The following is a 27,897-nucleotide window of genomic DNA, read 5'->3' as shown; positions in this document are numbered from 1 at the left end:
TCCCAGCTTACGCTTCCCCCTCCCCCTGTGTCTTCACGTCCATTTTCTACATCTGCATCTTTATTCTTGTCCTACCCCTAGGTTCATCAGAACCTTTCTTTTTTTTAGATTCCATATATATGTGTTAGCATACAGTATTTGTTTTACTCTTTCTGACTTACTTCACTCTGTATGACTGACTCTAGGTCCATCCACCTCACTACAAATAACTCAATTTCGCTTCTTTTTATGGCTGAGTAATATTCCATTGTATATAGGCACCACATCATCTTTATCCATTCATCTGTCGATGGACACTTAGGTTGCTTCCATGTCCTGGCTATTGTAAATAGTGCTGCAGTGAACACTGTAGTACGTGTCTCTTTTTGAATTGTGGTTTTCTCAGGGTATATGCCCAGTAGTGGGATTGCTGGGTCATATGGTAGTTCTGTTTTTAGTTTTTTAAGGAACCTCCATACTGTTCTCCATAGTCGTATTAATTTACATTGCCACCAACTGTGCAAGAAGGTTCCCTTTTCTCCACACCCTCTACAGCATTTATTGTTTGTAGATTTTTTTGGTGATGGCCATTCTGACTGGTGTGAGGTGATACCTCATGGTAGTTTTGATTTGCATTTCTCTAATGATTAGTGATGTTAAGCATCCTTTCATCTGTTTGTTGGCAATCTGTATATCTTCTTTGGAGAAATGTCTACTTAGGTCTTCCACCCAATTTTGGATTGGTTTATTTGTTTTTTTGATATTGAGCTGCATGAGCTGCTTGTATATTTTGGAGGTTAATGCTTTGTCAGTTGCTTCATTTGCAAATATTTTCTCCCATTCTGAGGGCTGTCTTTTAGTCTTGTTTATGGTTTCCTTTGTTGTGCAAAAGCTATTAAGTTTCATTACGTCCCATTTGCTTATTTTTGTTTTTATTTCCATTTCTCTAGGAGGTGGGTTAAAAAAGATCTTGCTGTGATTTATGTCACAGAGGGTTCTGCTTATCTTTTCCTCTAAGATTTTTATAGTTTCTGGCCTTACATTTAGGTCTTTAATCCATTTTGAGTTTTTGTGTATGGTGTTAAGAAGCGTTCTAATTTCATTCTTTTACTTGTAGCTGTCCAGTTTTCCCAGCACCACTTATTGAAGAGACTGTCTTTTCTCCATTGTATATTCTTTTTTTTTTTTTTTTTTTTTTGCAGTACGCAGGCCTCTCACTGTTGTGGCCTCTCCCGTTGCGGAGCACAGGCTCTGGACGCGCAGGCTCAGCGGCCATGGCTCACGGGCCCAGCCACTCGGCGTCATGTGGGATCTTCCCGGACCGGGGCACGAACCCGTGTCCCCTGCATTGGCAGGCGGACTCTCAACCGCTGCGCCACCAGGGAAGCCCTCCATTGTATATTCTTGCCTTCTTTGTCATAGATTAGGTGACCATAGGTTTGTGGGTTTATCTCTGAGCTTTCTATCCTGTTCCATTGATCTATATTCCTGTTTTTGTGCCAGTACCATACTGTCTTGATTACTGTAGCTTTGCAGTGTAGTCTGAAGTCAGGGAGCCTGATTCCTCCAGCTCCGTTTTTCTTTCTCAAGATTGCTTTGGCTATTTGGGGTCTTTTGTGTTTCCATATAAATTGTGAAATTTTTGGCTCTAGTCCTGTGGAAAATGCCCCTGGTACTTTGATAGGGATTGCATTCAATCTGTACATTGCTTTGGGTAGTATAGTCATTTTCACAATGTTGATTCTTCCAATCCAAGAAAATGGTATATCTCTCCATCTGTTTGTACAGTCTTTAATTTCTTTCAACAGTGTCTTATAGTTTTCGGCATACAGGTCTTTTGTCTCCTTTGGTAGGTTTATTCCTAGGTATTTTATTCTTTTTGTTGCAATGGAAAATAGGAGTGTTTCCTTAGTTTCTCTTTCAGATTTTTCATTGTTAGTGTATAGAAGTACAAGAGATTTCTGTGCATTAATTATGTATCCTGCAACTTTACCAAATTCATTGATTAGCTCTAGTAGTTTTCTGGTGGCATCTTTAGGATTCTTTATGTATAGTATCATGTCATCTGCAAACAGTGACTGTTTTACTTCTGCTTTTCCAATTAGGATTCCTTTTATTTCTTTTTCTTCTCTGATTGCTGTGGCTAAAACTTCCAAAACTACGTTGAATAATAGTGGTGAGAGTGCGCAACCTTGTTTTGTTCCTCATTTTAGAGGAAATGGTTTCAGTTTTTCACCATTGAGAATGATGTTGGCTGTGGGTTTGTCATATATGGCCATTATTATGTTGAGGTAGGTTCCCTCTATGCCCATTTTCTGGAGAGTTTTTATCATAAATGGGTGTTGAATTTTGTCAAAAGCTTTTTCTGCATCTATTGAGATGATCATATGGTTTCTATCCTTCAATTTGTTAATATGGTGTATCACATTGATTGATTTGCATATATTGAAGAATCCTTGCTTTCCTGGGATAAATCCTACTTGATCATGTTGTATGATCCTTTTAATGTGCTGTTAGATTCTGTTTGCTAGTATGTTGTTGAGGATTTTTGCATCTATGTTCATCAGTGATACTGGCTGTAGTTTCCTTTCTTTGTGACATCTTTGTCTGGTTTTGACATCAGGGTGATGGTGGCCTCGTAGAATGAGTTTGGGAGTGTTCCTCCCTCTGCTGTATTTTGGAAGAGTTTGAGAAGGATGGGTGTTAGCTCTTCTCTAAATGTTTGATAGAATTCACCTGTGAAGCCATCTGGTCCTGGGCTTTTGTTTGCTGGAAGATTTTTAATCACAGTTTCAATTTCATTACTTGTGATTGGTCTGTTCATATTTTCTATTTCTTCCTGGTTCAGTCTTGGAAGGTTATACTTTTCTAAGAATTTGTCCATTTCTTCCAGGTTGTCCATTTTATTGGCATAGAGTTGCTTGTAGTAATCTCTCATGATCCTTTGTATTTCTGCAGTGTCAATTAATACTTCTGTTTTTTTAATTTCTAATTCTGTTGATTTGAGTCTTCTCCCTTTTTTGCTTGATGAGTCAGGCTAATGGTTTATCAATTTTGTTTATCTTCAAAAAGAACCAGTTTTTAGTTTTATTGATCTTTGCTATTATTTCCTTCATTTCTTTTTCATTTATTTCTGATCTGATCTTTATGATTTATTTCCTTCTGCTAACTTTGGGTTTTTTTGTTCTTCTTTCTCTAATTGCTTTAGGTGTAAAGTTAGGTTGTTTATTTGAGATGTTTCTTGTTTCTTGAAGTAGGATTGTATTGTTATAAACTTCTCTCTTAGAACTGCTTTTGCTGCATCCCATAGGTTTTGGGTCATTGTGTTTTCACTGTCATTTGTTTCTAGGTAATTTTTGATTTCTTCTTTGATTTCTTCAGTGATCTCTTGGTTATTTAGCAGCGTATTGTTTAGCCTCCATGTGCTTGTATCTTTTACAGTTTTTTTCCTGTAATTGACATCTAGTCTCATAGCATTGTGTTGGAAAAGATACTTGATATGATTTCAATTTTCTTAAATTTACCAAGGCTTGATTTGTGACCCAAAATATGACCTATCCTGGAGAATGTTCCATGAGCACTTGAGAAGAAAGTGTACTCTGTTGTTTTTGGATGGAATGCCCTATTCCTTAATAAGTTTTGTGCTTGATTTCTTTTCTTAAAATCTCAGGGCAGATGTGCAGCATTTTGGATGCTCAGGGTCTACTCTATTTTAGGAATTATAACATTACATTTTTACTGCTACTCCTCCTTGTTTGATACAGATCTCCTAAACCAAAAAGCATTTAATAACAGTAAACTTAATAAAGGTGAATTAGCATTCTTTCAACTAGTGAGCTGCCTTTCTGCTTAGGCTGAGTTATAATTGTCCTGCCCTATAAAGCCACATTTCATCTCTATCACAATTTTGATGTCAAACCCATATAATCAAGCCTAGTGTGAAAGCTAAAACATACCTGACAATTAAGGAGATGGTTTTATTCAGGCTACTATAATAGATCATTCATTAATAAGGAACACCTGAAGGAAAAGGAAATGGGGTTTTACACAGCTAAAATAGATAAAGGATTCACTGAGGGAGCAGGCGGGATGGGTCTTATCTAGGAGTATGTGACAGCAGGTAGTCTTTTATTTCAGCCATTTCTCGGAACACAAAAGAGTGGGATGGAAGGGTCCAGTAACTCAGGACTCAGATGAAGCTCAATATTTTCAAGGCAATGACAATTGTTCAAGGCAAATGAATGTCATTCATCCTGAAAAACTTAGAGCTGATCATAAACCTCCTAAGTAGGATGAAGCAAGGTCTGAGAAATAGTCTCTCAATGATTCTTGTTGGTATTATTTCTGTAAACTCAGTTGAACCATTTGTTGAGAGGTGGTAGCAAATGTCAATTCTTTTAGGGCCCTGGATGTCCTAAAGACTTAGCGTTTTAAAAGAGGGATGCCTTAAGGAAAAAGAAAAATATTAGTATAAAGAGCCAAGAGTTGAACCTTGAGGGTGTTGAGGCCCAGGGCAGGACACCCCAAAATGTGCCTCAATGACATTATTTTGAGTTAAAGTTGCCTAAGAAAGACCTGATGCCAGAGGGACACTTTGACCCTCCTCTCTGACTCCTTGAAAGCAGGAAATAAATCTCTGATATGAAAGTTACACTCCCTGCACCTGGAAGTAGAAGAACACTCTTATCACCAGAGTTAGGGAATTCTGTAGCGATCACTCTATAAACAAACCTTGTTACTTCTTTAATTTACTACCCCAAGCCCAAACTCTGTTTAGATTCTTAATCAAGCATCCAAAGCCTAAGTTTCTTTGTCCTGTCAGTTTCTCACAGATTTATTCTTTCTTTGTCTAAAAAATATAAAAGCTGCCTGCTTTGGCTGCTTCGTAGGTGCCACTTCTCTGAGACCTACATGCACAGGAATTAGAATTTGCTTCTTTTTCTCCTATTGATCTGTCTTGTGCAAGAAAAAAAGGGAGAGGACTCAAATCAATAAAATTAGAAATGAAAAAGGAGAAATTACAACTGACACTGCAGAAATACAAAGGATCATAAGAGACTATCACAAGCAACTATATGCCAATAAAATGGACAAGCTGGAAGAAATGGACAAATTCTTGGAAAGGTACAACTTTCCAAGACTGAACCAGGAAGAATTAGAAAATATAAACAGATCAATCACAAGCAATGAAATTGAAACTGTAATTTAAAATCTTCCAACAAAAAACAGTGCAGGAACAAATGGCTTCACAGGTGAATTCTATCAAACATTTAGAGAAGAACTAACAGCTATCTTTGTCAAAAAATATATGACAAACCCACAACAAACATCATTCTCAATGGTGAAAAACTGAAAGCATTTCCTCTAAGATCAGGAGCAAGACAAGGATGTCTACTCTCACCACTCTTATTCAACATAATTTGGAAGTCCTAGCCACAGCAATCAGAGAAGAAAAAGAAATAAAAATAATCCAAATTGGAAAAGAAGAAGTAAGACTGTCACTGTTTGCAGATGACATTGCACTATACCTAGAAAACCCTAAAGATGCCACCAGAAAACTCCTAGAATTAATCAATGAATTTGATTGTAAGGTTGCAGGATACAAAATTAATGCAGAAATCTCTTGCACTTCTATACACTAACAATGAAAGATCAGAAAGAGAAATTAAGGAAACAACCCCATTTACCATTGCAACAAAAAGAATAAAATACCTAGGAATCAACCTACCAAAGGAGACAGAAGACCTGTACTCAGAAAACTATAAAACTCTAATGAAAGAAATCAAGGATGACACAAACAGACAAAGAGATATATCATGTTCCTGGATTGGAAGAATCAATATTGTGAAAATGACTATACTACCCAAAGCAATCTACAGGTTCAATGCAATCCTTATCAAATTACCAATGGCATTTTTCACAGAATTAGAAACAAAAATTCTACAGTTTGTATGGAAACACAAAAGACCCCAAATAGCCAAAGCAATATTGAGAAAGAAAAATGGAGCTGGAGAAATCAGGCTCCTTACTTCAGACTATACTACAAAGTTACAGTAATCAAGACAGTATGGTACTGGCACAAAAACAGAAATATAGATCAATGGTACAGGATAGAAAGCTCAGAGATAAACCACACACCAATGGTCAACTAATCTATGACAAAGGAGGCAAGACTATATAACGGAGAAAAGACAGCCTCTCCAATAAGTGGTGCTGGGAAAACTGGACAGCTACATATAAAAGGATGAAATTAGAACACTACCTAAAATCATACACTAGGGCCTCCCTGGTGGCGCAGTGGTTGAGAGTCCGCCTGCCGATGCAGGGGATACGGGTTCGTGCCCGGGTCCGGGAGGATCCCATATGCCGCGGAGCGGCTGAGCCCGTGAGCCATGGCCACTGAGCCTGCACGTCCGGAGCCTGTGCTCTGCAACGGGAGAGGCCACAACAGTGAGAGGCCCGCGTACCGCAAAAAAAATAAAATAAAATAAAAAAATAAAAATAAAATAAAATAAATAAATAAAATCATACACAAAATAAACTCAAAATGGGTTAAAAACCTAAATGTAGGAAAAACACTCTGACATAAACCACAGCAAGATCTTTTCTGACCCACCTCCTACAGTAATGAAGACAAAAATAAACAAATGAGACCTAATGAAACTTAAAAGCTTTTGCACAACAAAGGAAACCATAGACAAGACGAAAAGACAACCCTCAGAATGGGAGAAAATATTTGCAATCAAAGCAACAGACAAAGGATTAACCTCCAAAATACACAAACAGCTCATGGAGCTCAATATCAAAAAAACAAACAACCCAATCCAAAAATGGGCAGAAGACCTAAATAGATATCTCTCCAAAGAGGACATACAGATGGTCACGGGGCACATGAAAGATGGTCAACATCACTAATTATTAGAGAAATGCAAATCAAAACTACAATGAGGTATCACCTCACACCAGTCAGAATGGCCATCATCAGAAAATCTACAAACAACAAGAGGAGAGGGTGTGGAGAAAAGGGAACCCTCTTGCACTGTTGGTGGGAATGTAAATTGATACAGCCACTGTGGAGGACAGTATGGAGGTTCCTTAAAAAACTAAAAATAGAACTACCATATGACTCAGCAATCCCATTACTGGGCATATACCCAGAGAAAACCATAATTCAAAAAGTCTGATGTACCCCAATGTTCATTGCAGCACTATTTACAACAGCCAGGACATGGAAACAACCTAAATGTCCATCGACAGATGAATGGATAAAGAAGATGTGGTGAATATACGCAGCCATAAAAAGGAATGAATTTGGGTCGTTTGTAGAGATGTGGATGGACCTAGAGTCTGTGATACAGAGTGAAGTAAGTCAGAAAGAGAAAAACAAATATCATATATGAACACATATATGTGGAATCTAGAAAAATGGTACAGATGAACCTATTTGCAGGGCAGGAATAGAAACGCAGATGTAGAGAACGGATGTGTGGACGTGGAGGGAAAGGGGAGGGTGTGATGAATTGTGAGATTAGGTTTGACATAAATACACTACCATATGTAAAACAGATAGCTAGTGGGAACATGTTGTATAGCACAGGGAGCTCAGCTCGGTGCTCTGTGACAACCTAAATGGGTGAGATGGGGGGCAGAGAGGGAGGTCCAAGAGGGAGGGGATATATGTATACATACAGCTGATTTACTTCACTGCAAAGCAGAAACTAATACAACCCTGCAAAGCAACTATACTGCAATAAAAAAAAAAGCAGAGTCTACTAAACTGTTATGAGTTATAGATAGCTTAGGAGAAAACAAAAAGCAGTTTCTTATATATCCAAAAAACAGAATATTAAAACATAAACAATATTCCATATAAACATTACAATCTTCTCTCATTAGTCCATTTAATCCTATGTAACCAATTCTTGGACTGCTTGATCTAGGGTTAGCAGTCTCATATACCCTCTGCTTCTTGACTGGAGTTCTGGAAATGCTGACTCAGTCTGGTATGGTGCAAAGTTGTTTAAGCAATGCCACCAGAAGCCTGTACCCAATGATACCTGGCATCATCTTTTTCCACAGAGCACTGAGACAGTCCTTTGCTGATGACGTATTAAGGCCTGTAGCTGATTGTAAGAACTTTCAGGGGAGCATTAGAGAAAAACAAAGAACTATCTGTATATGACACATTTAAAATGACTATGGTTAAATTATTACTAATAATTTTCCAAAGTGAAAGATCAGATGAGAGTTCTTAAGAATTATGCAACTGACAAAGAAATTTGGTTGTTTCTGTGGTATGTACAATAAGATAATAAAATCAATCCAGAAAAAATATTTTAGACAAAATATCTATAAACATAATGATTAACCTATTTTCAAAGAAGAGTGTATATTACATCTAATTTATGAAAATGGCTGAACATAATCTTTATAAGAAAGAAAAGGGCCTCCCTGGTGGCGCAGTGGTTGAGAGTCCGCCTGCCGATGCAGGGGATACGGGTTCGTGCCCCGGTCTGGGAGGATCCCATATGCCGCGGAGCGGCTGGGCCCGTGAGCCATGGCTGCTGGGCCTGCGCGTCCGGAGCCTGTGCTCCGCAACGGGAGAGGCCACAACAGTGAGAGGCCCGCATACCGCAAAAAGAAAAAAAAAAAAAGAAAGAAAAAAACTTTGAATATACAATAATTCTGAGACATAAGATACCATGAATACACCAAGCATATAGTTCCAGAATATACCAAGAATATATCAAAAATATCAAGTAAAAGGATTCTATAAGTCTAGAGTAGGTCCTATTCATCTGTATAATGATTGGGACCTCCCAAAACTCATCAGTAAGTGATGTGAATCCCCAGTTGAAAACCAATTGCCTAGAAAATGCCAGATTCAAATTAAAGAAGTAAAGTTGTGGCCAATATTTTTTTAAATAACTGAAATTAGGGGACTTCCCTGGTGATCCAGTGGTTAAGACTCTGTGCTTGCAGTGCAGGGGGCACAGGTTCGATCCCTGGTTGGGGAACAAAGATCCCACATGCATGCCACGTGGTGTGGCCAATAAATAAATAAATAAAATAATAAAAATAAATTAAATAACTGAAATTAGACTAATAATACTATATTGTTGTTGTCTAATATCAGGCAAAGCTATACCATAACTCTGATAAATAGAAACATATCATGGACAGTGAAGGCATTGACAATTCTCTTTGAACTTCCCATACAGCATACAATTTCTAAAATATTTATATTAATAACATTTTACCATACAAATTTAATTTAAGGAAGGCTAAGCATCTTTCTGATTTGGCCATTTCCCCTCTCCAACCCCACGTTCCTTTCAGCAACTATATGCCAAGAACAAATGAGGTCTCTGGGGATTCAAAAATAACAAGACACAACGGCTGTCTCCAGAAATCCTTGTCTTACAGTTTAGTGGGGAAAATACCCAGATGAGAGTCAAGGAAGCACAGACTAGCTTTTCTGTGCCCAACTTGGGGAGGAATGAGGAGAATGAGAAAAGGGAAACAGATGAAGGCTTACATATGGCCCTTGGACAAATGATCCCTAAACTCAATGGTTTGAACAGTGAACAGGAGAAGAAGAAAGAATCTGTGTAGACTTCTATTAAAAGAGCTAATGGAGTGAATAGATAGGAAGGTGATGAAGCTGTCGACAAGAAACACGATCCTTGAAGAGACTGAAATCAAGAGCACAGATCAAGAACGCTGAAATACAAGAGGGGAGTTAAATGTAGATAAAGTAGGAGGTAAATTCTTCCTTAATCAGTAGAATTTTCTCACTAGTGAGGCCATCTGCTGAATGTGATTCATTGTGATTCATAGAGGAATTAGAGCATTTGAAGTATGTTTGAAACAGTTGCCAAAGAAAACAGGAAAGAAAAAGAAAACTGTCCAAAGATTGTAAAAGGACTTTCTATTGGCAGTGATTCCCCTAGTAATACTGAAGATAAAATACTTCTGGAGGCACCAATCAGCACTATATACAACCTTCTCTAGCAGGGTCAAAGAGCCACGGTGCTGGGTGGAGAAGGCAGATTGTGGCTGAGTACAGAAAGTCCTAAGATTTGGACTGGACTGAAGGATCACAAAACTAAGGAGGAATCAGAGTAGTGGATTTGGTGCAGTTAATAGCAGAAGCAGTGGGACGCTATGAAATAGCTGAAGGATAGGACCATTTCAGCTCCTAATCTGAACCTAAAACATTACAAGCAGGTCATTGTATTACATAACTTAATCCTCACATCAACCCTGTGAGGTAAAGTGGCATATTTCAGAAACTGTAGAATCCTAGATTTTGTTGAGAAAAATATTCTTCCTAGCAATTTTTATTACACAAACTCTTTTGAACCAACATAGGTCAGAGGATATTTTGGTAATCAATTGCTTTTGTTATAATTCCATAGTGTAGATGGATCTGCTCTCACAGTACCTAATGATTAGGGTAATTTACTCAAGCATGCTTTTTAAAGTTTATTCAGTCCAACAATTGATGAATGGATAAATAAAATATGGTACAACCAAGCAATAGAGTGTTATTTGACAATAAAAAAGAATGAAGTATTCATACATACTACAGTATGGATAAACTTTTAAAAAACAGTTTGCTAGGTGAAAAAAGCCAGACACATATTGTGTAATTCCATTTATATGAAATGTCCTGAAGAGGCAAATTTATAGAGACACAAAGTGGATTAGTTGTTGCATACGGCTGGAGGAAAGAGGGAAGGGGATGGGAAGTGACAAGTAATGGGGTCAGGGTTTCTTTTAGGGCAGAAGAAAATGTTCTAAAAGTAGATTGTGGTGATGGCTGCACAACCCTGTGAATATACTAAAAAATACTGAATTGTACACTTTAATTGCTTAAATTATATGAAATGTGAATTGCATATCAATAATGTTGTTTTGAAAATTTTTATTCATGCAATGTTTAAGAGGATGAAAATGTACTAAAAATTCAAAAATATGAGTTATTAACAATTTAATAAAATGTGTAATGAAATATTACAGAACCTGTATCTTCTATTAAAAATAATAATTATTAATCATACCATGAGAAGGTGGTAAATCAGTTATATATGTAATTGATTTAGCAATATTATTTTTAAAATACTGTGATATTTTGATATAATACAGTCTGATCTTTTTTCTTGGAAACATGTTATCATGGAGACTGCCTTACAATTTATTTCATGTTACTTGTACTTCTATAATTTAACTGATTTAACACCAATTGTATTGAATTTTGCTCTATATTAATAGTTTAATGTGACATTAATACTTTAACCTCTGTTTGGACCATACTTACAAAATTTTGCAGCTATTGGTTATTTTAACTACAAAATACTGCTGAATCATTTCATCAAAGATTTAAAATTTTCTTCAGCATGGATTGCCAACCATTAACTTCAAGATGTCCCTCAGGGGCTTCCCTGGTGGCGCAGTGGTTGAGGGTCCGCCTGCCGATGCAGGGGACACAGGTTCATGCCCCGGTCTGGGAAGATCCCACATGGTGCGGAGTGGCTGGGCCCGTGAGCCATGGCCGTGGAGCCTGTGCTCCGCAACGGGAGAGGCCGCAACAGTGAGAGGCCCACATACGGCAAAAAAAAGAAAAAAGATGTCCCTCAGCCATTTGGACAGATCATCTCCTCATCTCCTCGGGGCTTTTTTACTGCTACATACTAGGGCCAAATCAGGTTTCCAAGCCAATCTTATTTACATTCTTCTTAGCAGTCTTACTTTTTAATGCATTCATTCATTCAACAAATTTTTATTGAGCAGCTCTTACGTGACAGGCAGTGAAAATGTACTACCTCTGGAAGGTAAGAGTCCAGGAAAAATATATAATTTAAAGAATAATTAAAATAGTGTAGGTATTGTAGGAGCACATAGCAGGGAAACCTCAACAGGTAGAGGAGTCAGGCTAAGGCATTTCAAAGAAGGAGATGTCAAAGTTGAGACTTGAAAAATGAACAGAAATTAGGGAAGCTATTAATAAGTAGGGTAGTTCAAAGAAAGAAAGTATATAAAAAAGTTCAGAAATGAGTGACACCATCAAGCTTCCAAGGTAACTTTCTCACATTTCAGAATAGTTTAAGAATTGAGTGCAAAAGAGATATGGCTAGAGAAAACGAAAAAGGTTTTCAAGTGCCTAATTAGCTGTTTTAAGGAATTTGGATCTCTAAGGGCAATGGAAGTCTTTGAAGAGTTTCAAACTTTAAAACAAGATAAGGCCTGTGTTTTACAAAGATCGAGTAGCTTGTTGGGTTTTTTTTTCCTTAAGGTACTTCTCAAAACCAGGAAACTTCCAAAATCCTTATAATCATGATTCCTATGGACTTCAGCTATTATTTCCAAATATTTGACGTTTTTCCCACTTGAAAAAGAGCTATCTCAAAGCAATAATCAGATCTGTTATCTAGCAATCAATAAGCATGGGGAGTTCTCTTGGCCAGGGCTTCTAGGTGCAACTGGGTCAAGGACAGAGAGTAAGAGCAACCCTTTTTAAAACCCTCACTTTGTGGAATGCTCTCCTTTAAAGAAATAATGGCACATATGCACCATGGAACATTATGCAATCACTAAAAATAATGAATTAGAGCTATTGACACAGAAAGGACTCCAGGAGTAATTCTAATATGAAACGCAAAATGCAGGTAAATATCTCCATAAACCCATTTTTGATAAACCATGACATCCACTATATATATGTATGTGTATATTAATATATGTAGGTACAAGCTTATATATGGTTGAATACAATGTAACATGAGCCTTTATCACAGCATCTGAGCTGAGGAAATTCACTCTTACTCATTTAGTTCCCATTTCCTTTTGCTATATTCTTATATAAGCACACATTTCACTGCACAAAACAAAAAAGAAGTAAAAAGAACCCCATCAACCAACCCCCACCAGGAATCTCAGATCAGTCCTGATTTTTTAATGAACGGGAATATATATATTCTGCCCACCCTTAAATTATCAAATGACTCTACTACATTATTAACTTATTCTTTTCTTCACAATCAGCCACCTAATTACTGAAAGTGAGGATCTAAGGCATTTCCAGTTTGTCCATACATTCCAGAATTTTGATTTTTGTGGCACACTCCTTTCCTTCTACAACTGCTATTTAACATATATCAATATATATTAATTACCTTTAATGTATAAAAATTACTTTTATTTTTCTCACTATTCTTTTTTTTTTTTTTTTTTTTGCTGTACGCGGGCCTCTCACTGTTGTGGCCTCCCCCGTTGCGGAGCACAGGCTCCGGACGCACAGGCCCAGCGGCCATGGCTCACGGGCCCAGCCGCTCCGCGGCACATGGGATCCTCCCAGACCGGGGCACGAACCCGTATCCCCTGCATCGGCAGGCGGACTCTCAACCACTGCGCCACCAGGGAGGCCCTCTCACTATTCTTATAAATCATGTTTATTAGAGAAAATGCCAACCATTTTTTATGTGTATATACATACACACATATGCAATTTTACAGAAAAGTATTAACTGAATCATAAATTCACTAGGTTTTTTCCCTAATGCTGACTGTTTTGCTTTTGTTTTTGCTGTTCTCCCCACATCCTTCCCTTATCTTGCAGCAAAAATCAACGTTATAGAATAGTAATTCCAGACCTAACACTTTACACATTTACCATTATAATGAACCGTTCAGAGTGCTTTATACATATCAACAATCCCATATGGCAGACACTATTGTCCAGATGTAATGAACGAGGAAACTGAGACAATCAATGATAAAGTAACTTGTCCAAGGTCCACAGGTGTTAAGTGGCAGGGACACACTTGAACCCAGGCAGTTGGACTCTACAGTCTATGTGCTAGCCACTATTCTAACCGCCCCCCTTCTCAAATTAACATGGCCTTCCGTTTTTGTCTCCAATGCTCATGTCATCACAAGCAAATATATATAAACATGTACATACAATACTAATATACACATACATACATGAGTGGGAATGTGTGGTTTTGCTAAAAAATAGGGTTATAGAGACACTTTCCTACATTTTGTATTTCTTGCGTACAAGCAGTCATCTTATTTTCAATACTGCAATGAACATTCTTTTACTATGCTCTTACTTACTGGTATTTTGTTTCTGTAATATAGATCCCAGTAGTGGAATTACCAAGTTGAAATAAATAAATAAATATGTATATGTAGTTTTATTTATAATTGATGTTGTCATACTGCATTACAAAAAAAAGCTGTATAATTTCACATTTCTATCAATAATATAACAATACATCCTTTCATTTCCACCAGCAATGGAAATTAGATTTTTACATATTAATTAATTAATTAGTTCTGAGCAGATAACACATGCACATGGTTCAGTGTTGAGCAGATATACAACAGTATGCAGTAAAACAATCTGCCTTTTAGTCCTGTCCCCTTTTAGTCCTGGCCTTTTAGGCCAGTTTCCCTTCCTTGAAGTAACTAATGGTGCCAGTAAATTAACAAAGGTATTTCACGCACATACAAGCAAACACAAATATAAATTGTTTTTCCCCACCCTTTTGTTGACACATAAACCTACTGGACTTAATATTCTGTACCTTCTCATTTTTATTTCATAATGATACTTAAGGACCTTTCTATCATTAGCCTTTTTTGAGCCCATCACTTCATACATCTCCCTAAATATGTGTGTATGTACATTTATAATTGTACAAAATAGATAATATTATATATGCTGTTCTGTCAACTTTTTATTTTTTAATTAATTTTTTATTGGAGTATAGTTGATTTACAGTGTTGTGTTAGTTTCAGGTGTACAGCAAAGTGAATCAGTTGTACATATACATATATCCACTTGTTTTTGGATTCTTTTCCCATATAGGCTATTGTAGAGTACTGAGTAGAGTTCCCTATGCTCTACAGTAGGTCCTTATTAGTTATCTATTTTACATATAGCAGTGTGCATATGTCAAACCCAATCTCCCAATTTATCCCTCCCCCCATTTCCCCCTTGGTAACCAGAAGTTTGTTTTCTACATCTGGGACTCAATTTCTGTTTCGTAAACTTTTTAATTGCAAGCTATACATTTGTCTTCCCTGAAAACCCCTCAGCCTTCTTCATTTCAGTTGCTGGCAACTCCATACTTCAGTTGCTCAGATCAAAAACAATGAGGCATCTTTGATTCCTCTCTTTCTCTCATACCCCACTTTCATTCTGTCCAGGTATTTTGTTGGCTATACTTTTATAATCCATCTGGAATCCAACTACTTCTCATCACCTGCTCTGCTACAGCCCTGGTCCAATCCAACATCTCTTGCCTAAATTACTGCAATGGTCAGTAAGGCAATGGAAGCCTCCTAAATGGTCTTCAGCCTTCTACCCTTCTGTTTATTCTCAGTGCTGCAGAGTGATACTTCTAAACACATAAGTCAGATCATATACCTTCTCATAACCAAATCCTACAATTTCTCCCTATTATACTCTGTGTAAAAGCAAAACCTTTACAGTGGCCTACAAGGACTTAAACGACTGGTCCGGTTAGCTCTCTAACTTCTTTTCTCCTTGCCACCCACTCTGCTCCCAGTTATGCTGGTCTCCTTGCTCTTCCTTAAAAATATCAGTCATGTTTGTAATTTAAGGCTTTTTACTAGCTGTTCCCTCTGCCTCTCCCTGATGCTCTCATGTTTTACCACCTTGCCTTCCTGTCTTTAATAAAATCTAATTTTAACAATGAGCCCTTCATCCTAGCCCTCCTTGTCCCCCTTAACTCCTCTACCTTATTTTTTTTCCATAGACTTCTAATATGATATAATATAGACTTCTAATATGATATAATTTGTTGTTGTATTTATTTTTTTGATATTTTCCCCCTATAATGTAAGCTCCACGAGGACAGAGAACATTGTTTCGTTTATTGAAGTATCCCAAGTGCCTGGAACAGTGTCTGCCACATGGGAGGCACTAAATCAATGTGGGTTGAATAAATAAACATACGGAAGAGAACATAAATTATCTATCAGTCAACCTATCTATACATGCATACATATGTTCAGTTTAAAAATAATTAAAAAGCAAATAACTACTAACCACTCAGGTCAAGAAACAGAACATTATCAGCACTCCTGAAAATCCTTATGTGACCACCCAATCACATTCTCCTCTGTCATCATTCTTTTTTTGCCCCAATATATTTTTAATGCTTAGAAATTATTCGTAGGGGACTTCCCTGGTGGCGCAGTGGTTAAGAATCCGCCTGCCAATGCAGCAGACATGGGTTCGAGCCCTGGTCCGGGAAGATCCCACATGCTGCGGAGCAACTAAGCCCGTGCGCCACAACTACTGAGTCCGCGTGCTGCAACCACTGACGCCCACGCGCCTAGAGCCCGTGCTCCGCAACAAGAGAAGCCACCACAATGAGAAGCCAGTGCACCACAACAAAGAGTAGCCCCCGTACGCCGCAACTAGAGAAAGCCTGCGCGCAGCAACGAAGACCCAACGTAGCCAAAAATAAAATAAATAAATTTTTTAAATATTAAAAAAAGAAATTGTTCATAAAAATATTGATGCATCCTTTAAAGGTTAGATAAAACACAGCTGTGAATTCATATGATCCAGGTGCTTTGTTTAATGTAAGAGTTTAAATCACCTTTCCAATCACCTTTATGGCAGTTGTTCTTTTCAGTGTTTCCTGTACTTCAGGATGCTTGTTAAAACACAGACTACTAAATCCCACTCCCAGGGTTTCTGATTTAGTGGGTCTGAGAATTTTACTTCTAGCAAGTTCCCTGGTGATACTAATGCTGCTGACTGAGGGGCTACATTCTGAGAACCATTGGTCTCCATAAATAATCCATTTTTCTAGGTTTTCAAATTTGTAGCCATGACGTCTCACATAATGGTCTCAATACTTTTCTACCTCCTGATCTATGGCAATATCTCCTTTTCATGTCTAACCTTGTATACCTTTGCTTTCTTTCATTTTTCCGTGGCCAGGTTCTGTTTTAATGGTCTCATCAAAGAAAAGATTTGGAATTTTTTTTCTATCGAATGTGTTTTATTACTATTTCTTTAATTTCAGCTTCTTGTTTGTTTAATTTCTTTATAATTTCTTTAGAAGATTATAAAATCCCTTTATTTCTCATCTTCAGGATTATTTTTTAAAGTTTTTTTCTGATAATTTAATGATGAGTGTGTCAAAGTTGTATTATAATCTTTCTGCAAGGGAAAAGCCAATTCAAAGCTGGTCTCTCAGTAAAAATGGTTGAAAGTAATTGTTTGCCTAAACACTCCACCAAAAAACTGTTTGGTATAATAAAGTCATTAGACTCTAATCTGGCAGTCAGCTGAGTAGATTTAACTATTGGTTAAAATATATATATATTTAACTAATAAACTACATATATATATATGTAGCTGATGATTCAAGAAGACCCCCAATGATCCCTGCCTCCTGGTTCTCATACCCTCATTGTACTAGGATTAGTCTGTGGGACCAATGGAATACAGCAGAAGTGATGGCATGACAGGAATGATATGAGGTTATAAAAGACACTTCCATCTCCCTCTTTTTGGATCACTTGCTCTGGGGATGCTAGCTACCATGGCCAGGCTCATCAGTAAGGGCCTGAAGCCTGCAAATAACCACATCAGTGAGTTTGGAAGTGGATCCTCCAGGCCTACTTGTGTCTTGAAATGACTACAGCCTCAGATAAAAACCTGATTGCTTTCTCAGGTTTCTGAGCCAGAATCATTAAGCTAAGTCACTTCCAGATTCCTGATCCTCAGAAACAATGTAAATGATTGTAGTTTTAACCTACTATGTTTGGAGGATAATTTGTTATTTGGGTAATAGTACACATATATTTTAAGTTATTGAAAATTTTCTACCAAGGCTTCTGAAACTCATAAAAGTATAATTTAATTCAGCTAAAATAAATAGAAGAGGATGAAGAGTGGAAGATTATTAGAACGTTAGAGTACTTTGAACTATTGTACATTTTCCTTTGCTGGACTCTAGATACTTGTGCAAGCAAAGGAATAGTAAGATTGCTATAGAAACAAGTAAGATTGCTATATATCACCCTTTCTCAAGTCCTCTACTACAGATGGTTAAGCAGGCTTAAACATTTAAGGATGTCTCTTTTTTTCTTCCTTATTTCATTTTTTTAAAAATTAATATTCAGGTAGAAACTCATCTGGGACTGACATATGGATTCTAGCTTACGATTTACAGCAATGCAGAACACATACTTTTAATGACATTCAACAGACTTTGGGGACAGGTCCTAACATATGTGCTGCAAATGTTTGTTTCCAAGACAATAATGATAACTATGTCAATTTCAAACAGAAATTTGTTAGAATGAGGCTCTGCGCCAGTATTTGTTGAAAAACTTAAAACAATCATGAATCAATGACCAAAAAGATAAGATTCAAAGGAAACTGGCCTGACAAAAAAACTACTATCTCATACTGTTACATATTTTTTCTTAAATGCACTAAAATTTTTATTTTGAGTTTGTTTTAAACAAATCAGTGTATTTTAAAAATAATCCCTACATTATTAAAGCCATACTGTTTTATAGAAATCACAAGGAAGACAAACACAAAAAATTCTTAAGCAACAAATAGAAGTACAATAACTTTACAAAACTTAGACATCTGCAACAGAGCCCGTTAGCCACAAAATCCTGAAATGGAACACAAATATTTTTTCAAGCACTAGGAATCACTCAACTTAATGTTTTCATTTTCAGATAAGAACCAAAGTCATAATAATGGTAGACAGTATTTTACTGAAGGCTCATATATGCCAAGCATATGCACTCACCTAAACACCCACCCCTACTCCTGATCTTCTCAATCTTGCTTTACCCTTTTCTTTCCAAAAGCAATGATCACTTTCTAATATACCACACAATTTACATCGATTAGTCTAGTGTTAAGTGATTTATCTACTTTCATGCAGCCCAAGCTGGGATTAGAAACTAGATTTCCTTATACCCATTTGAGCGAATCAATCCAGTCAAATATTTGTGCACCTATCATGCACCACAACAGAATCCATCCATAGGCCCAGTTGCTCCTTATCTTATAGGGCATATAAAATGCTTTCAGGAGAAAATTGTTTTAAAAATGATCCTAGGGACTTCCCTGGTGGAGCAGCGGTTAAGAATCCACCTGCCAATGGAGGGGACATGGGTTCAAACCCTGGTCAGGGAAGATCCCACATGCCATGGAGCAACTAAGCCTGTGCGCCACAACTACTGAGCCTGCGCTCTAGAGCCCCCGAGCCACAACTACTGAGCCTGCGTGCCACAACTATTGAAGCCCATGCACCTACAGCCCGTGCTCCAAAACAAGAGAAGCCACCACAATGAGAATCCCACATGCCGCAACAAAGAGTAGTCCCTGCTCGCCACAACTAGAGAAAGCCCGTGCGCAGCAATGAAGACCCAACGCACCCAAAAATAAATAAATAAAATAAATTTTAAAATGATTCTAAATTTTTTATTGCTTAGAGCTTCTTTAGATATGAATACATATTAATTGCGAATTATTTTGTTATTTTAACGTACCTTTATATTCTATGACTCTCTTTCCTAAGTTACAGAAATGGGTGAGATGAAATGTCCCTTGCAGAATCAGTTCTTTTATCTCAAAATGTTGTCACATTCACAGTTAACTGCATGATTAGGAACTGGAATTCAGACACAGTAAGACCTGTTTGGTTTGTGACTCACGCTATATAGATTTTGGGTGGCTTGGTGCCTCTGGCAGTTCAGACCTGTAATGACAAATCATTGCTGGAATAATGACTTTTTTCCCTTCACTTTTGAAATCCTTCATCAAGTAAATAAGTACACTTAAATCATTTCACTTATGTAGGCTGAATATGGCAAAAATAGATTTGGGATTATGCTGTTAACACACCTTTCCCAGAATTTTCACTAAAAGCTCACATTTAACCAATTACATTTTGATACCTATTTTCCCCCTATAATTTAATCCCAGAACTCAACCCTAAGTGCAATATTAAAAGTGTTTATGTATCAACTTGTTAAAAGTACATTTATGTATTTCTTAACCATCACTTCCTTGGTCTAGGGTCCACCCATATGACTTCATTCTATCTTAATTACGTCTTTAAAGTCCCTATCTCCAAATATAGTAACATTCTGAGATACCAATAGTTAGGATGTCAACGTATGAATTTTGGGGAGACACAGTTCAGCAGCCCATGACAACTTATTGCATTACGTCAAGAGGCACATAATGTCAAGTTCACCAGGTCTCTGCATTGTAAGGATACAAATTTCCCTTTGTAATTAGCAAATCACCTGTGGGATGAAAACTTGAATCCCTTGTGACTATCCTATTCCTCACCAACCTTTCACCCATTCATTTGGCCATCACCCATTCATGATTCTTGCCTACACTATTATGTTAAGCCTGCAAAGTAGTGGTTTAACAATTTTATCGTTCCTCTACATTTATTAGCTGTCATTCTTTTGTAAAGATAGGCCTTCATTCTTGCTGCACTCCAGCTCAATGTTTATAAACACCAGAGTCAACTTCCTTAACTGCAACTGCTTAAAAACCTTTGATCCTTTCTTCTGCCCTGGGGATTAAGTACATACTCCTTTATATGACCTCTAAAGGACTTCAGCCTTTTCCCTCCTTGTCACCATTCTATCTCCTTTACTGGTTTATTTGTACTCATCCTTCAGGACTCAGCTGTCACTTTCTCCCTAGCTTTCTCCAACAAATCATAAGAGCCCCTCTAGCACTGTATACTTTACTTTCACTATCATAGCATATACTATACTACTTTGCAATTTATGGTTAATTATCTCACTGACAGACTTTAAGCTATCTGAAAAAATATAAGAATCACATCAGTCTTGTTCATTCTTATATTTCCTAGCACCTCTCATAGTCCTTTGGTACAGAGTAGGCACACAATAATGATTAATTAGGGGCTTCCCTGGTGGCACAGTTGTTGAGAGTCTGCCTGCCGATGCAGGGGACACGGGTTCGTGCCCTGGTCCCGGAGAATACCACATGCTGCGGAGTGGCTGGGCTCGTGAGCCATGGCCACTGAGCCTGCACGTCTGGAGCCTGTGCTCCGCAACGGGAGAGGCCACAACAGTGAGAGGCCCACGTACCACAAAAAAGAAAAAAGAAAAAAAAGTAATGATTAATTACTGGGAGTTATGTAGTATATACAAATCTATGTACACTATAATTTATGACTAATTTATAGAATTTATAAGGATAATTTTAATTAAAAGTTATCTTTCACATAATTTGCTCACTGGAAGCCTAAGCCATTAGGTAAGATGAATTCCACTCTAAAAATAATAAATATTTACTTGGTATTAACTATTGGCCAGCTCCTGCCCTAAGCATGGATTAGTTCAAATTTAATCCACAGAAATCCTCTGGTGTGGGTACTATTTTCTCTATATAACAGATAAGGAAATTGAGAGAATATCACACTGCTAGTAAACAAGAGATGGGATTTGAACCCAGGTGTCTTTAATTTCACAATGACTTTGTAATTTTTATTACTTTCTTATGAAGAGTTCATCTTCCCCATTATAGCTGACTATAAATCTGTCATCCAGGACTATTTATTGAAGCCCATGTTTTTGGTTCAGTAAAGTTTCTACTTTCAAGAATACAGACATGTATGATGTAAGGCATTTATAATATTATCAAATACCTAAGTAGGAACAGTCCACAGACAACATACACTGCCCCAAAATGTAAAACATTAACACATAATCTATTCCCAGAACTATGTTTTGACTGAGTCCAAGTAGATGTGGCAGTAAGAAGAATTTTGAATTATGTTTAATGTTTATTGAATTTGAAATGGCTGAAGGAGAGAACTTTTTTTTAGGAATCTCTTTGTAAAGACCAATTAAAGGAGAAAAAAAATATATGTACAGGATGGATTACAATGATCTGGTATGACTTAAATACATTGTGAGACATGACATCTGCAGAGTGGCAGATATAAAAGGATAATTTCTAGGTAAGAATTACTACAACAAAAATGAGATGCTGCAAGTACAAATCTGGTAAAATTTGGACTTGGATGTGTGAGTTGAATGATTCAAAGTATCAAGCACCATCCTGACATTGTGGGTATGGAAAACAACAAAACAGTTATTACAGAGTGTTGTGAAGAAATTGAATTGCAAGGACACTGGCAGAAAAAGTAAGGTCTTGTGTGTATGTGTGTGTGAACTCAATTTCCAGCTGAGAGTATCCTGACAGTTGGAAGACATGCATAAGTAGAAAAAAGAAGAGGAAGAAATTAGGATGAAAATAAGCAAGTAAGGAAAAGTTACAACATGAGCTTTGCTCCTTAATGGGAAGTTACTGAAAAGCAAGCATTATGTACTTTATTTAGAATTTAAATCCTACCTTTTTCCAGAAAAACAATGACGATAGTTAACAAAATATAGCAGGTAATTATCAAAAAAGGTGAAAAATGCTCAATATTTTTAATCCCCTAAATAGGTAATGGCAGTTACTAGAGGTTTTGTGTTCTAAAAGGCACATACAGGGATGGTATCACCATGGATTCCTCCAGAGTTATTAGGATTGAGGACCTCTTTGACAGAATTTCCTAATGTGAAGACCACAGAGTACTAGGGTGTCCATGAACCTCCTGAAATTATGTACAGTCCATCATGTGCCTATGCAGCTTTTTGGAAGGCATTCCATAGTTTTTTAAAACTCAGATTCTCAAAAGAGGTTCATTACCATCCCCTTCACCTCCCCAAATTAAGAATGATTAATCTCGGAAAAGAAGTATTTGCTTACAAAGTGGTAATATTTGTCTTATTTTCCTGTTACCAAGGAAGAAAAATATATTTAGTTTTATGACTTGGCATCTTGTCTTTTCTGTTTCATATTTGCGTGTGGGAGGTTAATTTACACAAGTTTCCATTACCAACCAGGTGTGGTTTACATTTTTAAGATGTCAGGTTTGCAACTCCCATTTTTAATCTCTGTTGCTGTTTATTATTTTGTTTGGTTTCTTAATCAACTCAATTCAAATTTGGAAGGGTTGCTCCTTCCTCAAATTGCTTCATAGTTTTATTTTGGTAAATATAAAGCAAAAAGAAAATAAAAATTCCAACAAAGGCTTTCCTCTTATTTAATGAAGAAATTTGAAGACTGTAGCAAACATTTTCACTGAGCCCATTTCAAAACTAACAAGTAATTAACAGGATTTTGGCAGCTGTATTAGTCAGAGTTCTATGGAGAAACAGAAACGATAGGATATACATATAAGTATACAGGAAGAGATTTACTATGAGAGATTGACTCACTCGATTTTGGAGGCTGAGAAGTCCCTCTGCAAGCTGGAAGTCCAGGAAAGCCGGTGGTGTGGTTCCAGTCCAAGACCCAGGTCTGAAGGCCTGAGAACAGATGCGAAAGAAAGCAAGGATGGATGTCCTAGTTCAAGCAGATAGTGAATTGGCCTTTCTTCCACCATTTTGTTCGGTGCAGACCTTCAATGGATTGGATGATTGCTGAGGGCAATCTTCATTACTCAGTCTACCAATTCAAATGCTAATTTCTTCCAGAAAGACCCTTGCAGACACACCCAGAAATAATGTTTTACCAGTTATCTGAGCATCTTTAGCCCAGTCAAACTGACACATAAAATTAACCATCACAGCAGCCCTACAAAAATATTTATTTTAATTTAAAAGGTGAATTCTGGGACTTCCCTGGTGGCCCAGTGGTTAAGACTCTGCGCTTCCACTGCGGGGGGCGCAGGTTCTATCCCTCGTCGGGAACTAAGATCCTGCGTGCCACACAGTACGAGCAAAGTAAACAAAAACAAAAAAAAGACAAAACAATATAAAAGGTAAATTCTATTCCCATAGGGACCCCTGAAGCGATAATTTATTTCCAACATCTTAGTCACCACATTTGAATAGTCCTGCTGACAAAATTTTATTTTATGGTCTGTATTCTAGGAACTTTATCTTAACTACCATGTTGAATCATAAAAAGCATTTTAATACAAATTAGAAATGATAATGCCTTTCTATGACTAAGTATATATTTCTAAAGAAGAGGTGCCTTTAATCTCATTTACATTACTGAGAAAGAAGAATTATATACTACTGTGGGAAATAATTCTTCTGGCAAAGAAGGCAGAGAGAAAACGTGACAACACGTAAATAAAATCTATCAAATGTTGACTTTTGGACTCAGCTACTCCAAACTTGAGGTGAATAAGAAATGAGCCTATGATTTCTAGACAGTTTCTGAATCTTGGTATTTTAAGAAGGGAAAATAAGGAACCTTTTAGTTCTAACTGAGAGAATCAGTACATTTGAAACAAAAATATAGGAAAATGCTTGGATATGTTCCAGTTATATATTACTGAATAACAAACCCACCTCTAAATTTAGTGGTTAGCCATTTTATTATATCTTATGATTTTGTAGGTCGGAAATTTCGGCCAGGCTTATGCAGTGATTCAATTTTATCATTTCTTTCTCATTTACTAGTTCGAATACTTTTATAAAGAGACACTTTCCTTCAATCATTATTTGATTACTTAGTAGAGACCTTTATAGAGAAAAGGCAGGATAAAAGCATGATTCTTTTCCCATACTTTTTAGTTTTCATGATAATTGTCTCCTTTCATTCTCTAAAGATAACCAGTATTTTTTTAATATCAGAAAAAACTCATAGATTTAAACATATTTAATGGCTTTCAAATAATTGCAATTTTTATATCTTATTGAAGTTCAAATTGCACCATCTTTGGCCTGTAGTAGGAGACTCTTCAAGTTGACTCTTGAATCTTTTCGACATGATGTTAGTGGTCTTTGATAATTTCCTTGCTTTTTGGTATATGAAGACATTCCAGGCTCATTCTGTACATTTCCTGTCTCAGACTGGAATCTGTCCCTTTTCCAAAAAGTCCTGGTTTCCTTTAGTGGTAAATGATATTTCAAGACCACAGTCTTGGAGGTAGGGATATGTATTAGCCTAATCAGTTCCTAGGCCTTTCCAGTGAACACAAATAGGAAACCCACATACAATGCATTTATATATATAGTGTGTGTATCAAACCTCATAAGTTCCTACAGATATTTTCAGTTCAAATAAAGGACCACTCTGCACTCTAGGATTTACACTCTAACCTCTAACACATTTAGCTCCTTTCTTCTACTTGAGGGTTCTGGTTCTCAAAGAAACAGGAAATGATAGAGTTATTCATTTGCTTTACCCAATAATATACACATAACAGTCTAATACTAATACACTTACTGCAATACAATTACTAAAAAGCTAAAAAAGTATTTTTTTCATATGTTCCTACCATTCTCTCCCCATTTTAAGAGGTATGCATTGACAGATCATACAGCCATTAAATACTATACTCTTTGCCTTTGAAACTTCATATTGTCTTTGTTCTATAAATAACTACGTAGTTAGTGCTTGATATCTGTCCTCACTTCATTGTCTCTATTGACATTTTGGTTTTATGAAGCTCATTTTCTAACAGATTCTTCAGGAGTGCTCAAGAGAACAATATCCACAGAGTTCTGGCATGACGTTGATAGCTTACCTGTGTCATTATATTTGAAAGGCACTTTTGCTGAATATAAAATTCTTGGGTCACATTTTATTTCCATGAGCATCCTAAATACAATACTCCATTTTCTTCTGGCATGAAGACTTGCTGTTAAAAGTGTGTCTATAACATAATTTTCTTTCCCTTATAGGTCACTTGCTTGCTTCTGTCTAAATGTTCAAGGAATATTTAAAATTTTTCTTTAAAGTCTAAATTTTACTAGAATATGTCTTGGTGTTGGCCATCTGGGTTGATATTCTTAGGTAAATGATGTACTCTTTCAATACATAGTTTCAAATCCTTGTAATTTTCAGGAAATGTTTTTTGAATTATAGTTTTGAGTTATTTCATCCACATCTTTGCTTTGGTTTCCTTCTGTAGTGACTTCAATTATAATTATGTTGGATCTTCTTCATTTATCTTCAATATTTATTATTTTCTCTTGAAATATATTGGCCTGTATATTTTTAGTTTTAGTTTTTTTAATCCTTTTCACCCTCTATTCCTCTTAAGGCATTATCTGTTATGTTTGTTTATCTATGTGTTACAACCAGTTTAATCTACCTTTCTAATATTTTTTTTTCTTTTACTTCTCTTCCTTTCTTGAGGTATGTCACCTCTTTCCTGAGATTTGTAAACTCTGGTTCATGTTGTTCTTCCATAGCATGTATCATTTTGAAGATACTCAGCTTATTTTAAAATTTATTTCTGGTTATCTGTATGCTTAGACATTTGGTCTAGTTATTAATATCTTTAACTCACTCAACAAGTATTTACTGAGTATGTACTACGTGCAGACAGTTATTGTAGCCTGAAGTTGAGCCACATTAGCCAATCAAGCTTATTGTTTTATGCAACTAAAATTTTGTAGTGGTTATGCAACAAAAAGTGGACTAGTACACCATATTTATAATTATTAAGTCCTAACTGTCTTTAGTCTCAACAGAATACTTTTACACCATGAACTGTCCATTCTTGAAACCTTCATTTTTTTTAACCTGTCAGCTGGATTTATGTCTTTAGGAGCATTTTAAGGAAGATGTATTCCCAAGAAATAAAATTTGAAATTTTTTTCTTGCATAAATTAATAATATATATGAGATCTAGAAAATTACTGAGTCCCAATCTTTTCCCTCAAATCTTTGTAGATACTGCATAATTACCTTCAGGCATTTAGTTTAACGAACAAGTTTTTGACTGATTTTTTTTGTCCCTTTGTAGGCTGTAGGGGGTTTTATGGTGGGAAAAAAATGCTTGCAAGACATCGTTTTTAATTCTTCAAATTAAAAAAGAATTCTTTAGGATATTTTTAGTAGATAGTCTCTTTTAATTGCTGCTGTCTTGAACCCAATGCACTCTTTCACTTGCAGACTAATGAAAACTCCTGAACATTTTCTATTATATATTTCATTATTTATTCTGGTCATTTTCTTTGATTATATTAATTAGTCAAAGGTTGTTTCTCAGTCTTCTGACTCTTGTATTTATCACTTCTTTAAATCTTATTGATTTCATCTCTTTGTTTTTTTCCTACGCATTCTAGGAGAGAAGGTGGTTTTCAAATTTTTCTTCCATATCAATAATTAAATGTTTATAGTCACTTTTTTAAAATTGTTAAGTTTACTGAGTTATAATTTATAAACAGTAAGATTAACTTCTTTTAAGTCTATAGTTGAGTAAGATTTGGCAAATTAGTCACCACCATAATCAGACCACTCTGGGAAAGAGCAGAGTGAGACAAGCAGAGGACCAAGGACTGAACTTTGGAGAATGACCATATTTAGGGTCAGAAAGAAGAAAAATCAGAGGACTGGTTTTCAGCCCCAACTCCTGCTATCATTCTAGAAGAAGATTTCAGGTCCAAATAGAGAGTCCTTCCACTCTCTTGTGCCTGTTACAAGATACATTGTGTCTCCATCCCCCTCCCCTCACACCAAATTCATATGTTAAAATTCTAACCCCCAGTATCTCAGAATGTGACTACACTTGGAGATAGGCTCTTTAAACCTATCTAAACGTAATTAAGTTAAAGTATGGTCATTAAGTGGGCCCTAATCCAATAGGATGTGTCCTTCTTAAAAAAAGAAACTTGTACACAGACAAGTACAGATGGAAGACTATGTAAAGTTGGGGAGAAGACAGCCATCTATAAGCCAAAGTGAGAGGCTTACAGTAGATCCTTCCCTCATGATCTTCAGAAGAAACCAACACTGCCAACACCTTGAAACTGGACTTCTAGCCTTCAGAGTTGTAAGAAAATAAACTTCTGTTGTGCAAGCCACCCAGTCTGTGG

General features: G+C 36.6%; 1 long non-coding RNA gene across 1 annotated transcript in view; it reads right to left on the bottom strand.

Moving 5' to 3' along the window:
• LOC309814258 overlaps positions 1-23,415 on the bottom strand; it is a 145,420-nt gene extending 122,005 nt beyond the window's left edge. The window contains exon 1 of the long non-coding RNA XR_014295656.1: positions 23,332-23,415. This is a non-coding gene — a long non-coding RNA (uncharacterized lncRNA). The remainder of the gene's footprint in view (positions 1-23,331) is intronic.
• Positions 23,416-27,897: the final 4,482 nt, after the last annotated feature.

The sequence above is a fragment of the Mesoplodon mirus genome (assembly GCF_964341445.2).
Source record: "Mesoplodon mirus genome assembly, chromosome: 2".
Taxonomy (NCBI): domain Eukaryota; kingdom Metazoa; phylum Chordata; class Mammalia; order Artiodactyla; family Ziphiidae; genus Mesoplodon; species Mesoplodon mirus.
This window is presented reverse-complemented; position numbering and strand designations above follow the sequence as displayed.